The following is a 14,356-nucleotide window of genomic DNA, read 5'->3' as shown; positions in this document are numbered from 1 at the left end:
AACTGCTCTCTTTGCCACCACCAAGTCCCACTCATCCCCAATCAGGCCTTATTCAGGAGTGGGCTCATTATTTTCCATCGCCTTGGTCAGGGGTGGTGGCTCATGCCTGTAGTCCCAGTGCTTTGGGAGGCCAAGGCAGGTGGATCCCTTGAGGCCAAGAGTTTGAGACCAGCCTGGGCAACAGAGACAGGCCAACAGAAGAAAACAAGAAGAAGAAGGAGGTAGAGGAGGAGGGAGGAGGAGGGGGGAGGAGGGGGGAGGAGGGGGGAGGAGGGGGGAGGAGGGAGGAGGAGGAAGGAGGAGAGGGGAGGAGGGAGGAGAGGAGAAGAAGGGGGGAGGAGGAGGGAGTGGAGGAGGGGGTAGGAGGAGGAGAAGGAGGAGGAGGAGAAGGAGGAGAAGGGAGGAGGAGGGGGCAGGAGGAAGGGAGGAGGAGGAGGAAGGAGAAGGAGGAGGGAGGAGGAGGGAGGAGGAGGAGGGAGGAGGAGGGAGGAGGGGAGGAGGGAGGAGAGGAGAGGAAGGGGGAGGAGGAGGGAGAGGAGGAGGGGGTAGGAGGAGGGAGAGGAGGAGGGGGTAGGAGGAGGGAGAGGAGGAGGGGGTAGGAGGAGGAGAAAGAGGAGGAGGAGGAGAAGGAGGAGAAGGGAGGAGGGGGAGGAGGGGGGAGGAGGATGAGGAGGGGGAGGAGTGGGAGGAGGGGGAGGAGGAGGAGAAGGAGAAGGAGGAGGAGGGAGGAGGAGGGAGGAGGAGGAGGGGGAATAGTGGAGAGGAGGGGGAGTAGTGGAGAGGAGGGGGAGGAGGAGGGGTGATGAGGGGGGAGGAGAAGGAGGAGGAGGGAGGAGGGGGGAGGAGGAGGGAGAGGAGGAGGGGGAAGAGGAGGAGAAGAAGAGGAGGAGGGGGAGGAGGGGGGAGAAGGAGGAGGAGGGAGGAGGAGGAGGAAGAAGGACAGGAGGAGAAGGGGGAGGAGAGAGAAGAATTTTCCATCACCCTGTGGGCCTCAGGACTGAGGCCCGGCTCTGCCACCTACTTGCTGTGTGACCCTGAGGGCCAGTCACTTCCTCTGAGCCTCAGTAAAACTACATGGAAGGGCATTTGTGTGGGCTTTGTGGTTGTCGTTTGCACTCCAATTGGCAAATGACTCACATCCTTTCAAGAAGGGTAGTTTGGAGAGTAGAACGGCCTAAAAGTCTGGTGGGCGTGGACGGAGAAGAGGAAGCTGGGAGAGGAGACTACGAACCTCCGAGGCTCAAGCGGCGCGCATTTGCGGCCGAGGCTTCAGGGGACACGGCCAGCAGGGGGCGCGGCCCGGCGAGCTCGCTCCCAGGAGGCGCATGCTGTAGGAGACCGCAGAGTCGGCTGCGTCAGCAGGCAATGGCCTTGGAGCACCGGCCTGAGCTACCCAGGGAGACGGTGGATCTCCAGGAAACCGCGAGTGCCTAGGAGCCCCTCCCCACCTTTTCCGGGGAAGCCCTGGTCGGAGCGAGCCGGTGAGCAACTCTATGCAAAAAGCATGCGAGCACTGGGGGCTGCGCACAAGGGGGGTGTGCAGGGTGTCAGCACCCCAGGTTGGGGCTGCAGGGATCTCACCTCGGCCTGAGCAGGCGCGCGGTTGGAATTGGCCAGGACAGAACATCAAGTGGAAAAACACGTTTACGACAAAGAGAAGGCGTTTTGATAACAACAACGATTTATTTCTGTATTTCTTCTCTATCCCCTTTTCCTCCCCGTGTGCACGCCTGTTTATATGCAGAGAAAAGTTTAGTAGGACACACAAGCCAGCAGTTACCAATGCTTATCTCTGGGTCATAAAACTGTAGGTCTATTTCTTTATTTCTTTCTTTATTTTTGAGACAGTCTCCCGTCAGGCTGCAGTGCAGTGGCGCAATCATAGCTCACTGCATTTGAACTCCTGGGCTCAATAGATCCTCCTACCTCAGCTTCCTAAGTAGCTGGGACTACAGGTGTGCACCACCACAGCCCAGCTGGAACTCTTACATTCTTTATTTTTCCATTTATTTCATTATTTACTATTCTTATATCTTTTTAATTAAAAAAAATTTTTTTTACTAATTTATTTAATAGAGACATGGTCTTGCTATGTTGCCAGGGCTGGTTTTGAACTCCTGGGCTCAAGCAATCCTCTCCAGTCACCCAAAGTGCTGGGATCACAGGTGTGAGCCACCACTCCAGCCCTACTCATTTTTTTTTTTTTTTTAAATAGAGACAGAGTCTCGCTCTGTTACCCGGGGTTGGTGTCAAACTCCTGGACTCAAACAATCCTCCCGCCTCAGCCTCCGAAACTGCTGTGATCACAGGCGTGAGCCACCGCCTCTGGCCTACTTTTCTTATTTTTAAACATGGAACATATATTTAATAATCAGGAACAATTCATTAAAGTCTGCCTTACACACTTACACATAGGAGTGGGAGGGAAGAAGACACAGCACACCCACTCTCTGGGGCAAGAAGGCAACAGAGAAGAGGCCAGGGTGCAGCTGCACCTGCCCTGCGGGTGAGGACTGGAGGCACCGCCCTTGTAGATAGGAAATCCAGGAAGGCTTTCGGGAGAGATCTGAAGGAAGTTATGGAGAGAAAACAGCAGGGGCAAAGGTCCTGGCCTTGTGGGCCAAAGGAAGGGCTTGGATTTTATGGCCAGGGCTGCCTGCCCCATCTCCAACCCTTGGGCCAGGGCTGGAAAGGACTTGCGAGGGCATCTCCCTCCTGCTTTCCTAAAGCATGCTCCCTGGAACACGATCCCACAAAATGTTCTGAGAGAAAAGATCCATAGCCCACTACCCACCCTTGGAAGAGATTCAGAATGCACAGTGTGTATAGTCAAGGCTTTAAAATTCTGCAGTAAAAGGAATCCATCCAGTTTTATTGCAGCAATGCCAAATGTTTCCCCATGAACCTCCTCTTTGCTGTAGAAACTAGTCACATCTGGCTGGACCCATGTACTTTGTGAGACACCCTTCTAACCATTTTTTTTAAGACAGAGTCTTGCTCTGTTGCCCAGGCTGGAGTACAGTGGCATGATTATAGCTCACTGCAGCCTTGACCTCCTGGGCTCAGGCAATCCTCCTGCCTCAGCCTCCTGAGTAACTGGGACTACAGCCATGTGCCACCACTCCCAGCTAAGTTTTATTTTTTGTAGAGACGAGACTCACTATGTTGCCGAGGCTGGTCTCAAACTCCTGAGTACAAGCAATCCTCCTGCCTTGGCCTTCCAAAATGCTGGGATTGCAGATGTGAGCCACCTCGCCCAGCCCATCCATTCTTTAAGGTGTAAAATAAAGTACAGAGACCTAAACTGACTTCTGCAGGTTCTCTTTTTTTTTTTTTTTTGAGACCGAGTCTTGCTCTGTCGCCCAAGCTGGAGGGCAGTGGTGCCATCTCGGCTCACTGCAACCTCCACCTCCAGGGTTCAAGCGATTCTCCTGTCTCGCCCTCCCGAGTAGCTGGGACTACAGGCGCGTGCCACCACACCCGGCTGATTTTTTTTATTTTTAGTAGAGACGGGGTTTCACCATGTTAGCCAGGATGGTGTGGATCTCCTGACCTCGTGATCCATCCACCTCGGCCTCCCAAAGTGCTGGGATTACAGGTGTGAGCCACCGCACCCGGCCTTCTTCTGCAGGTTCTCTAGAATCCCACTTTAAGCTCCTGGCTGAGGTGGGTCTGGACCCCATTCTCTGGACTCCCATCAAGCCACTTTCCTGGAAGCTTCCCACATTTAGTAGTTGAAGGAGCCAGTTTGGACATCTCCAAAGTCAGAGAGAGAGCTCCTGTATGCTCCTCCAGGGAAGACAGTTAGCGTCTCCAGCTCCATGCTGTGGTTTTTTATTTATTTATCTTTAGATAATGACTATAACTTAATTTTAATTTTTTATTTTATGCTTTTTTTTTTTTTTTTTTTTTGAGATGGAGTCTCACTGTGTCACCCAGGCTTGAGTGCAGTGGTGAGATCTTGGCTCACTGCAACCTCCACCTCCCGGGCTCAGATGATTCTCCTGCCTTAGCCTTCCGTGTAGCTGTGATTACAGGCATGCACCACCACGCCCAGCTAATTTTGTATTTTTAGTAGAGACAGGGTTTCACCATGTTGGCCAGGCTGGTCTTGAACTCCTGACCTCAGGTGATCCACCCGCCTTGGCCTCCCAAAGTGCTGGGATTACAGGCATGAGCCACCATGCCCGGCCTATGCTTCTTTTTCTTTTCTTTTTTTTTGAGACAGAGTCTCACTCTGTCGCCCAGGCTGGAGTGCAATGGTGCAATCTCAGCTCACTGCAACCTCTGCCTCCCAGGTTCAAGCGATTTTCCTCCTCAGCCTCCCAAGTAGCTGGGATTACAAGCACCCACCATCATGCCTGGCTAATTTTTGTATTTTTGTAGAGATGGGGTTTCACCATGTTGGCCAGGCTAGTCTTGAACTCCTGACCTCAGGTGACCTGCCAGCCTTGGCCTCCCAAAATGCTGGGATTACAGGCGTGAGGCACTGCACCTAGCCTCTTTTTCCTTTGCAAAATCATTGGTAAAGAAAGACTATAATTTAAATATACCCATGCATTGCCTTCATTTCCAGGGTGCTAACAATGTATGGGTATTTCTGAGCCTGCTCCCTGACCCCCACTGCCTCCATGGGAAATACAGTTTCAAACACACTCATAGAAAGTCAAGCACTCTTTAATCAGCCATTAGCAACAATCAAACCCTATAAACCTTCACCTGAACAACCCAGTTCTCCATAGAAGGCTGAGAATCCAAACTGGGTATATTTTCTTCCCTGTTGAGGACCAGGAGGACACTTTGGCCTGGAGGCTTGTGTAGGAAGTGCACAGCCCATGACCTCTACTTTCCCCAAAGACAAGAGCCTCCCCTGGCACAGGGTACCCCATGTGATGTGGCAGTTTAAGAGGCTGGGCAGACACAAGAATCCCAGCACTGCCATTGGTCAAATGAGTGACTTGTGCAAGGAACCTCAACTGCATTTGGAGCCTCAGTTTCTCTATCTGCTGAATGGGGGCAGCCGTTCCCATGTATATTGTGGGGGCAGACCCTCCCCCAGCTGTGTGTTCACTGCAGAATGGGGGGCAGGGAGAAGTATGCAGAGTGCTGGAGCACAGCTGCCCTCCTTTCCTTGGCTCAAGAGCTATTTCTGTCTGAAGAACTAGGACCTGTCACTGTAATCAGGGCACCCCCATCTCCAGGCTATGCTGAAGACTGGGTCAACTTTATTTTATTTTTAAAAAAAAATTTTTTTGAGACAGAGTCTGGCTCTGTCACCCAGACTAGAGTTCAGTGGTGCAATTTCGGTTCAGTGCAACCCCCGCCTCCTGGGTTCAAGCTTCTCATGCCTCAGCCTCCCAAGTAGCTGAGACTACAGGCAGATGCCACCACACCGAGCTAATTTTTGTATTTTTAGTAGAGATGGGGTTTAGTAGAGATGTTGGTCGGGCTGGTCTCGGTCTCCTGACCTCAAATGATCCACCCAAGTAGATCAAGTGATGGGTCTCCCAAAGTGCTGGGATTACAGGCGTGAGCCACTGCGCCCCGCCTTGGTCAACTTTTTTTTTTTTTTGAGATGGAGTGTAGCTCTTGTTGCCCAGGCTGGAGTGCAATGGCACAGTCTCGGCTCACTGCAACCTCCGCCCTCCGGGTTCAAGCGATTCTCCTGCCTCAGCCTCGCAAGTAGCTGGGATTACAGGCACCCACCACCATACCCGGCTAATTTTGTATTTTTTTTTAGTAGAGATGGGGTTTCACCATGTTGGCCAGGCTGGTCTCGAACTCCTGACCTCAAGTGATCCACCCACCTTGGCCTCCCAAAGTGCTGGAATTATAGGCATGAGCTACCATGCCTGGCCTGGGTCAACTTTAATTTGGCTTTTTCTCACACCTTCAGTTCCATGTAACTGCCTCCTTGCCCTTGCTGTTCCCTGCTTGGAATGCCCTCTTCTTTTTCTTCTTTTTTTTTTTTTTTTTTTTTTTGGAGATGAAGTCTCGCTCTGTCACCCAGGCTGGAGTGCAGTGGCTCGATCTCAGCTCACTGCAACTTCCACCTCCTGGGTTCAAGCAATTCTCCTGCCTCAGCTTCCCGAGTAGCTGGGATTACAGGCATGTGCCACCACGCCTGGCTAGTTTTTTTTTTTTTTTCTTTTAGCAGAGATGGGGTTTCACTGTGTTGCCCAGGGTGGTCTCGAACTCCTAACCTTGAGACCTGCCCTCCTCGGCCTTCCAAAGTGCTGAGATTACAGGCGTGAGCCCCTGCGTGCTGGGATTACAGGCGTAAGCCACCGCGCCCGGCCCTCTGCCCTCTTCTATCCTTCATAGTTTTGGGGAGAAGTGCACGTCCTTTCCCCAGGAGTCCAGTGGTTGTGGCGCTGGCCAGCTGTCTGCTCCGTCCAGTGCCGGAGCTTCTAGCCAGCAGAAGCAGCAAGAGCTGAGGGCATCAGTGAAACAGGAGATAAACAACAGCAAAAATATTGTATGTAGTTTGACAAGTAGCAACCTGCCAGGCAAACTCTTTTCCAGCACAGCCAGGCTCAGGCCCCAGGTGGTGGATCCCCGGCTAGGATGCACTGAAGACACAGCCGCAGCTTTAAACGTGGCCACCAGGGGGCGAGAACAGATTGCAGGAAGCACCTGAGCTTCTCATTTCCCAGAGTGGAGGGAGGAAGAGTGTGGAGTGAGTGTGTGTGTGTGTGTGTGTGTGTGTGTCTTCACTCCTTTTCAGGGACCTAGTGTGGGGCGGGGGGCTTCACTCCTTTTCAGGGGCCTAGAGCTTGCTCAGACTTCGTTCTGGGATAGACCAATCGTGGCCCGAGCAACTCCTGGCTGTGTGACCCAGAGCAAATGTCTTAATCAATTTGATCCTCAGTATCTCAGTTGCAAAATGGGAATAAGGCCGGGCACGTGGCTTATGCCTGTAATCCCAACGTTTTGGGAGGCCGAGGCAGGAGGCTCACCTGAGGTCAGGAGTTCGAGACCGGCCTAGCCAACCATGGCCAAGGTGGTGAAACTCGTCTCTACTAAAAATACAAAAATTAGCTGTGCGTAGTGGCAGGTGCATTTAATCCCAGCTACTCGGGAGGCTGAGGCAGGAGAATCACGAACCTGGGAGATGGAGGTTGCAGTGAGCCGAGATCCTGCCACTGCACTCCAGCCTGGGCGACAGAGCAAGACTCTGTCTCAAACAAACAAACAAAAATGAGAGAAAGAATAGTACCTATCTCAGAAGGTTTGGGGTCTTGGCTGGGCATAATGGCTCATGCATGTAATCCCAGCACTTTGAGAGGCCAAGCTGGGAGGATTGCTTGAGGTCAGGAGCTCAAGACCAGCCTGGGCAATATGGGGAGACTCCATCTCTACTAAAAATTTTAAAAATTAGCTAGGAGTGGTGGATACTCTGGGGGCTGAGTTGGGAGGATCGCTTGAGCCCAAGAGGTTAAGGCTGCAGTGAGCCATGATAGCGCCGCTGCACTCCATCCTGGATGACACAGTGAGACCTTCTCTCAAAACATTAATTAATTTCTTATTTTTTAAAAAGGTCTTGGGTCTGATTAAATGAGTCAGTTCATGGACTGTTCACTGATGGGCCATTCCACAGGCACATGGAGCATGTTCTCAAAGACACCAAAGGAAGGTGCTCTAAAACAATTTGTTACTTAACATTTTATTAAAACAAAAGCAGCATGAGGGAAATCACAATTATGTTTACCTTCCCTGTAGTTACTTGTCAGTTCGGTATCATTTTGGACTATTTTTCTGTTTAGTGACATACTTGAGGACCCCATCATCCTCTTGGTGTGTGACTTAAGTGGGTTTTCAGCCCACAGAGGTCTCCACAGGAGCTATAGATGACAGGGCCCCCACTGTCTGTTCAGGGGTGCAGTTCGTGGAGGGCCCAGAGCAGTTGAGCAGAAGAGGTCCATGCAGGACCCAGAGAAGTATAGGTTCTGTTGCATCCTCTGCAGAAAGCCTGGGGTCTTGGGCAGCAAGGCCCTTATAGGGTCCCCCCACCTTCCACCCCCAGAGACCAGCCTGCTCCCCCAGGATTTGGCTATGGGGATGCTGCACCTCAGAGTCCCTTGTCAATGTTCCCACCTGGGCCTCCGCCTCCTTCAGACCAACCCCAACACTTTATTCGCTGCCCTCCTGGGGTGCACTTCCCCCAAGCGTAGCTTCTCCTCTCGTCCCCTAGACTTGTTGTACCATTCTGAAAAGCATCTGGGGGAAGGGGTTGTCACATGGCTGGGGAGACCCTTGGCATTTGGGGTGGTCACAGGTGCCAGGATTCCTCCCAGTTCCACACAACAAGGGATTGTTTGAATTCTTCCTGACCTTCGAGTGTCCCACCAGCATGTTCAGACAGGTGAACGATCTGTTTTGTTTTGTTTTTTGAGACAGACTCGCTCTGTTGCCCAGGCTGGAGTTCAGTGGCACAATCTTGGCTCACTGCAACCTCCGCCTCCTGGGTTCAAGCAATTCTTCTGCCTTGGCCTCCCTAGTAGCTGGGATTACAGATGTCCACCACCACACCCAGCTAATTTTTGTATTTTTAGTAGAGACAGCATTTCACCATGTTGACCAGGCTGGTCTCGAACTCCTGACCTCGGTTGATCCTCCTGCCTCGGCCTCCCAAAGTGCTAGGATTACAGGCGTGAACCACCATGCCCAGTCTTGTTTTGTTTTGTTTTGTTTAACCAGGTCTCTACAGGTAGCTGATGAACAATCTGTTTATCATCATTTGAACCTACAACCTTGCTCTGTTTTATTTGGAAACACAAAGGGATTTTTGCACAGTCTTAATATGTAGAATATTTTCCAAGAATACAATTATCATGTGAAATGAGGGAAGATGATACTTTGTGTTGAGAATTTTACCAGGAGTTATCATCATCTAGGAAACTCACACCGTGGGGGCAAAGAGACTCACTTTCCTCTGCCTGGTATGCATCTGAAGCCGCTATTTATGGAGCTTCAAAATAAGGTACAGGCTGGGTGTGGTGGCTCATGTCTGTAATCTGAGCACTTTGGGAGGCCAGTGTGGGAGAATTACTTGAGACCAGGAGTTCAAGACCAGCCTGAGCAACATGGTGAAACCCTATCTCTACAAAAAAATACAAAAATTAGCCAGGCATGGTAGTGCACACCTGTAGCCCCAGCTACTGGGGAGGCTGAGGCAGGAGGATCGCTTGAGCCCAGGAGGTCAAGGTTGCAGTAAACTATGATCGCATCACCAGACTCCAGCCTGGGTGACAGAGTGAGACCCTATCTCTAAAAAAAAAAAGAAGAAAAACAATATGGGTACAAACATCAGAAGACTTCATCACATCTTTAGTGGCGTTGTCCCCCACCATTTACATACTGACATAAATATTATTTTTATTTAAAATTACATGATTTGTGTATATACATACAATTTTATTTTTTATTTTATTTTACTTTTTTTTTGAGACAGAGTCTCATGCTGTCGCACAGGCTGGAGCGTAGTGGCACGATCTCGGCTCACCGCAAGCTCCACCTCCTGAGTTCACGCCATTCTCCTGCCTCAGCCTCCCGAGTAGCTGGGACTACAGGCGCCCGCCACCACGCCCAGCTAATTTTTTGTATTTTTATTAGAGACGGGGTTTCACTGTGTTAGCCAGGATGGTCTTGATCTCCTGACCTCATGATCCGCCCGCCTCGGCCTCCCAAAATGCTGGGATTACAGGCGTGAGCCACCGTGCCCGGCCTATAAATACAATTTTAGTTATATCCATTTAAATACATATATTGTATTATATATTATAAATTACTGCCCTTTATGTTACAATTAAGGCATCAAAGTGATTTTTTGAAATTGCGTGCATAGATTAGTTTGAATTTCATTTCAGGCTCATAATGGGAGGCATTGGATTTATTAATATAAAAGTAGGCTCTGAGAATCTCACAAACATAAGCAAAAAATCCAGAAATAAAAGAGGTTTCTGAAAAGAATGACTTCATTTATTGGAAGTTCAAAGTCAGGCAAATATCATTTATACTCTTAGAAGTCAGGATGATGTTTACTTTGAGAAGGTAATAACTCGGTGGGGACATGTGGGGCTTGGGGTGCAGGAAATACACTTTTGTTGATCTGGATCCTACTTACATAGATGTGTTCAGGTTGTGAAAGTGCATCAAGGGTATATACTGGCCAGGCCTAGTGGCTCATGCCTGAAATGCCAGCACTTTGGGAGGCTGAGGCAGGTGGATCACCTGAGGTCAGGAATTCGAGACCAGTCTGGCCAACATGGTGAAACCCGGTCCCTACTAAAGATACAATTAGCTGGGCACAGTGGCAGGCACTTGTAATCCCAGCTACTCAGGAAGCTAAGGCAGGAGAATTGCTTGAACCCAGGAGGTGGAGGTGCAGTGAGCCGAGATCACGCCATTGCACTCCAGCCTGGGCAACAAGAGCAAAACTCCGTCTCAAAAAAAACCAACCAACCAAACAACCAAACAAAAAAAACCTTAAAGAAGGAGGGTATGTAGTTTTCTGTACCTATATTACATTTCAATAAAAAAATTAAAATCAAAATTAACATCACCAAAAAAGGTACAAATCAATATCAAGTGCCTATTGATATTGATATGACACTGAAAATTGATCATTTTTAATTATATTCCAACAAAATAACCTCAATATTTTCATGCAAAAACGTCAAACAAACCCAATTTGAGGATATCTTACTACCTAACTAGTTGTCTTCCCTCCCCCTCCCTCCCTTCCCCTTCCTTCCCCTCCCCTTCCCTACCCTCTCCTCCCCTTCTTTTTTTTTGAGACAGGGTATCCCTCTGTTACCCAGGCTGGAGTGCAATGGTACGGTCTTGGCTCAGTGCAGCCTCAACCTCCTGAGCTCAAGAGATCTGCTACCTCAGCCTCCTGAATAGCTGGGATCACAGGGTGCTGCACCACCATGCCCTGCTAATTTTTAATTTTTTTTTGTAGAGACAGAGTCTCACTGTGTTGCTCGGAGGTGGTCTTGAACTCCTGGGCTCAAGCGATCCTCCCACCTTGGCCTCCCAAAGTACTGGGATTACAGGCATGAGCCACCGCGCCTGGCCCTAACCAGTATTTCTCAACCTTATCAATGTCATCAAAGACAAAGCGATTGGGAAGTTGTTCTAGATAAAGGGAGACTAAAGAGACTCAGCAGCTAATTGCAGTGCATGGTCTGGGTTTTTTTGGTTGTTGTTGTTATAAAGGCCTTATTAGGACAATTAGCAAAATCTGAACAAAGTATGTGGCTTAGATAATAGTATTGCAGCAATGTTAGTTTCCTGATTTCGATTCTTGTACTGTGGTTATGTAAGAGAATGTCCTTGTTTTTTTGTTTTTAGACAGGGTCTCATTCTGTCACCCAGGCTGGAGTGCGGTAGCACGATCTCTGCTCACTGCAACCTCTGCCTCCCGGGTTCAAGCTATTCTCCCACCTCAGCCTCTCCAGTATCTGGGACTACAGGTGTGTGCCGCCATGCCCAGCTAATTTTTGTATTTTTTGGTAGAGACGGGGTTTCACCACGTTGGCCAGGCTGGTCTCGAACTTCTGACCTCAGGTGATCTGCCCACCTCAGCCTCCCAAAGTGCTGGGATTACAGGCATGAGCCACCATGCCTGTTCTCATTGTATTATTCTTTTGACTTTTCTGTAAGTTTGAAATTATGTTAAAATAGCCTGGCGTGGTGGCATGCGCCCATAATCTCAGCTACTTGGGAGGCTGATGCAGGAGGATCCTTTGAACCAGGAGGTTGAGGCTGCAGTGAGCTGTGATTGAGCCACCAGATGCCAGCCGGGGTGACAGACTGAGACCTTGTCTATAAAATGAAAAAAATAAAACATAAAATATCAAAATACAAAGTTAAAAGAAAAAAACTTAAAAAACATATTTAGAGGTGAGGAGCTCTGGGTCTGATAGCAGAACCTTAAATGCTGGCTATTCATTTCCGTTTCCACAGTTGCAAGCCCAGTTTTCCAGGGCTCAGAAGAGGGGCAGAAAAAGAAGGAAGAAAAAGAAATGCAAAGCCCAGCACCTCCGGCCATAGCAGGTTCTGAGTGCTTCAGATACTGAGGGTTCATCTCTAGGGGTCTTAGTTTACAGCAAAGACTTGGCAAGGTTGGCTTAGGTGGTTAAGCTCTCCCCTGCTAACAGACACCTGATATTTTTCTCCAGGCCCCCTCTCATTTATTTTTGCTCACTGGTACTTCTCCAAACCCCTGCATCATGACCTATGACCTCTGACCTCACGGGGTGCCAGGCTCAAGGCAGGCGCCTCAAAGACTGTACAACTCGATGCTGATGCCCTGACCTGAGCCCCTAGGAGTTGCCATAGCCACCCCTGCTGCCGGCTAAAGCAGCCAGGTTGGTGCTGAGCACTCCATCCCCAGCCTGGGGTCAAAGGGTGCCTGTGAGCCTCTTTGCACTCAGTGGACCAGAGCTGCAAAGTGGGGAGGGGTTCCCCTCCAGGGTCTTTCCACTACCCCCAGAAACCACAGGTTTCTGGATTTAGTGCTCGGGCCAGACCTTCAAAGGCTTGGCGCCTCCAAAATATCTTTTCAGCTCACCTGGCCCTGCCTGGAATTGTACCATTAGAGCCACGCTCTCCAGGAAAGAAATCATTTCCAAGCATCGACTTCTCTGAAAGTCAGACCTCGTTGTTGTATGGGTCATGGTTCATGAACTTGGATATGTGAAAAACATAGAATGCCTTTATTTTCTGTAAATCAATTAAATCTCACTCTGCGCTCCTATTATTGGGCTGCTGGGAAATTCAGCCTACAGATGCTCCTGTCACATTGATGGACTAAGGTCTGGGGGGCTTGGGGTCTCCTCCAGTTATTAGCCCTTGCTGGTTTTGCCCCAGCCCCATGGCCCCTTTCAGTTTAGGAGGCACATGGGGTGACCCACAGCCTGAGATCTTGTGTGTTTTGCCCCCCAGCTCGGCCACAAGTCTGACTCTACTTCTGGGGAGGGAATCCACTTTCTCTCCTCCTTCAAGTTCTACCTGAGGCCTTCCAGGACTCCCATGGACACATTTTACAAATGGGGAAACTGAGGCCTGGCGAAGCGCTCACACAGCAGACTGAAAAGGAGGCGATAACATCCTCCTTTTCATCCCAACAAGGTGTTACTGACTGTGGCCTTGGCAGCGGCACTTGCATTCATCAGGCAACCATGTCTTACCTGTGCACAAGGCACATCCAATGGCAGGATTTCAGGCACTATGACAGGCTGCCAGGGAGTTATTTGGAGCAGGGAGTTCTTTCTTTCTCTTTCTTTCTTTCTTTCTTTCTTTCTTTCTTTCTTTCTTTCTTTCTTTCTTTCTTTCCTTCCTTCCTTCCTTCCTTCCTTCTTTTTCTTTCTCCTTCCTTCCGTCCGTCCTTCCTTCTGTCCGTCCGTCCTTCCTTCCTTCCTTCCTTGCTTCCTTCCTTCCTTCTCTCTCTCTCTCTTTCTGTCTTTCTTTCTTTCATGAGATCTTGTTCTGTCATCCAAGCTGGAATGAAATGGTGTGATCAGAGCTCAGAGCTCCTGAGCTCAAGCTATCCTCCCACCTCAGCCTCTTGAGTAGCTAAGACTAGAGGTGCGGACTGCCACCATCAGCTAATTCTAATTTTATTTATTTATTTATTTTTGGTAGGGACAGAGTCTTGCTATGTTGCCAGGCTGGTCTTGAATTCCTGGGCTTAAGTGATCCTCCCATCCTGGCCTCCCAAAGCACTGGGATTACCAGTGTGAGCCACTGAGCCTGGCCAAGTGGCAGGGGTCTTTCTGTTACATAATGCTGTGTGGATAGAGTGAAAAGTCATAAATCCTAGCTCTTCTGCCAACTCACTTTGACAGACTCTGTTTCCTCTTTGGGCCTCAGTTATTGTATCTATATAATAGGATTAGCTCAGATGCCCTAGGATTCCCTAGATGGCTTGTGTGATGTTGTTCTTGTTGTTTTTGTTGTTGTTTGAGACAGTTTTGCTCTGTTGCCCAGTCTGGAGTACAGTGACAGGATCATAGCTCACTGTAGCCTCGACCTCCCAGACTCAAGCAATCCTCCCACCTCAGCCTCCTGAGGAGCTGGGACTACAGGGACATGTCACCATGCCCAGCTAAGTTTTTGGTTTTTTTTTGGTTTTTTTTTTTTTGTAGAATCTTTGCTATTGCCTTGCTCTTCATTCCCCAAGCTGGTCTTGAACTCCTGGGCTCAAGGAATCTGCCTGTCTTGGCCTCCCAAAGTGCTGGGATTACAGGTGTGAGCCACGACACCCAGCTCCTAGATGGCATACTGACCCCATCATGGCTCCCTCTGGCTGAAGAAGTTATGCCTCCAAACCCTGCTCCTGAACACT

The 14,356-nt window shown here is 49.6% G+C and overlaps 1 long non-coding RNA gene across 3 annotated transcripts in view; it reads left to right on the top strand.

Moving 5' to 3' along the window:
* Positions 1-981: 981 nt before the first annotated feature.
* LOC117976258 (uncharacterized) overlaps positions 982-14,356 on the top strand; it is a 32,094-nt gene continuing 18,719 nt past the window's right edge. Inside the window, exons 1-2 of one of the 3 annotated variants that reach the window (XR_010110375.1) lie at positions 982-1,481; positions 11,359-11,480. This is a non-coding gene — a long non-coding RNA (uncharacterized LOC117976258). The remainder of the gene's footprint in view (positions 1,482-11,358; positions 11,481-14,356) is intronic. The other 2 variants (XR_008621466.2, XR_004666880.3) reach the window with 2 other exon arrangements.

This window comes from Pan paniscus, chromosome 18, assembly GCF_029289425.2.
Source record: "Pan paniscus chromosome 18, NHGRI_mPanPan1-v2.0_pri, whole genome shotgun sequence".
Classification (NCBI taxonomy): Eukaryota; Metazoa; Chordata; class Mammalia; order Primates; family Hominidae; genus Pan; species Pan paniscus.
This window is presented reverse-complemented; position numbering and strand designations above follow the sequence as displayed.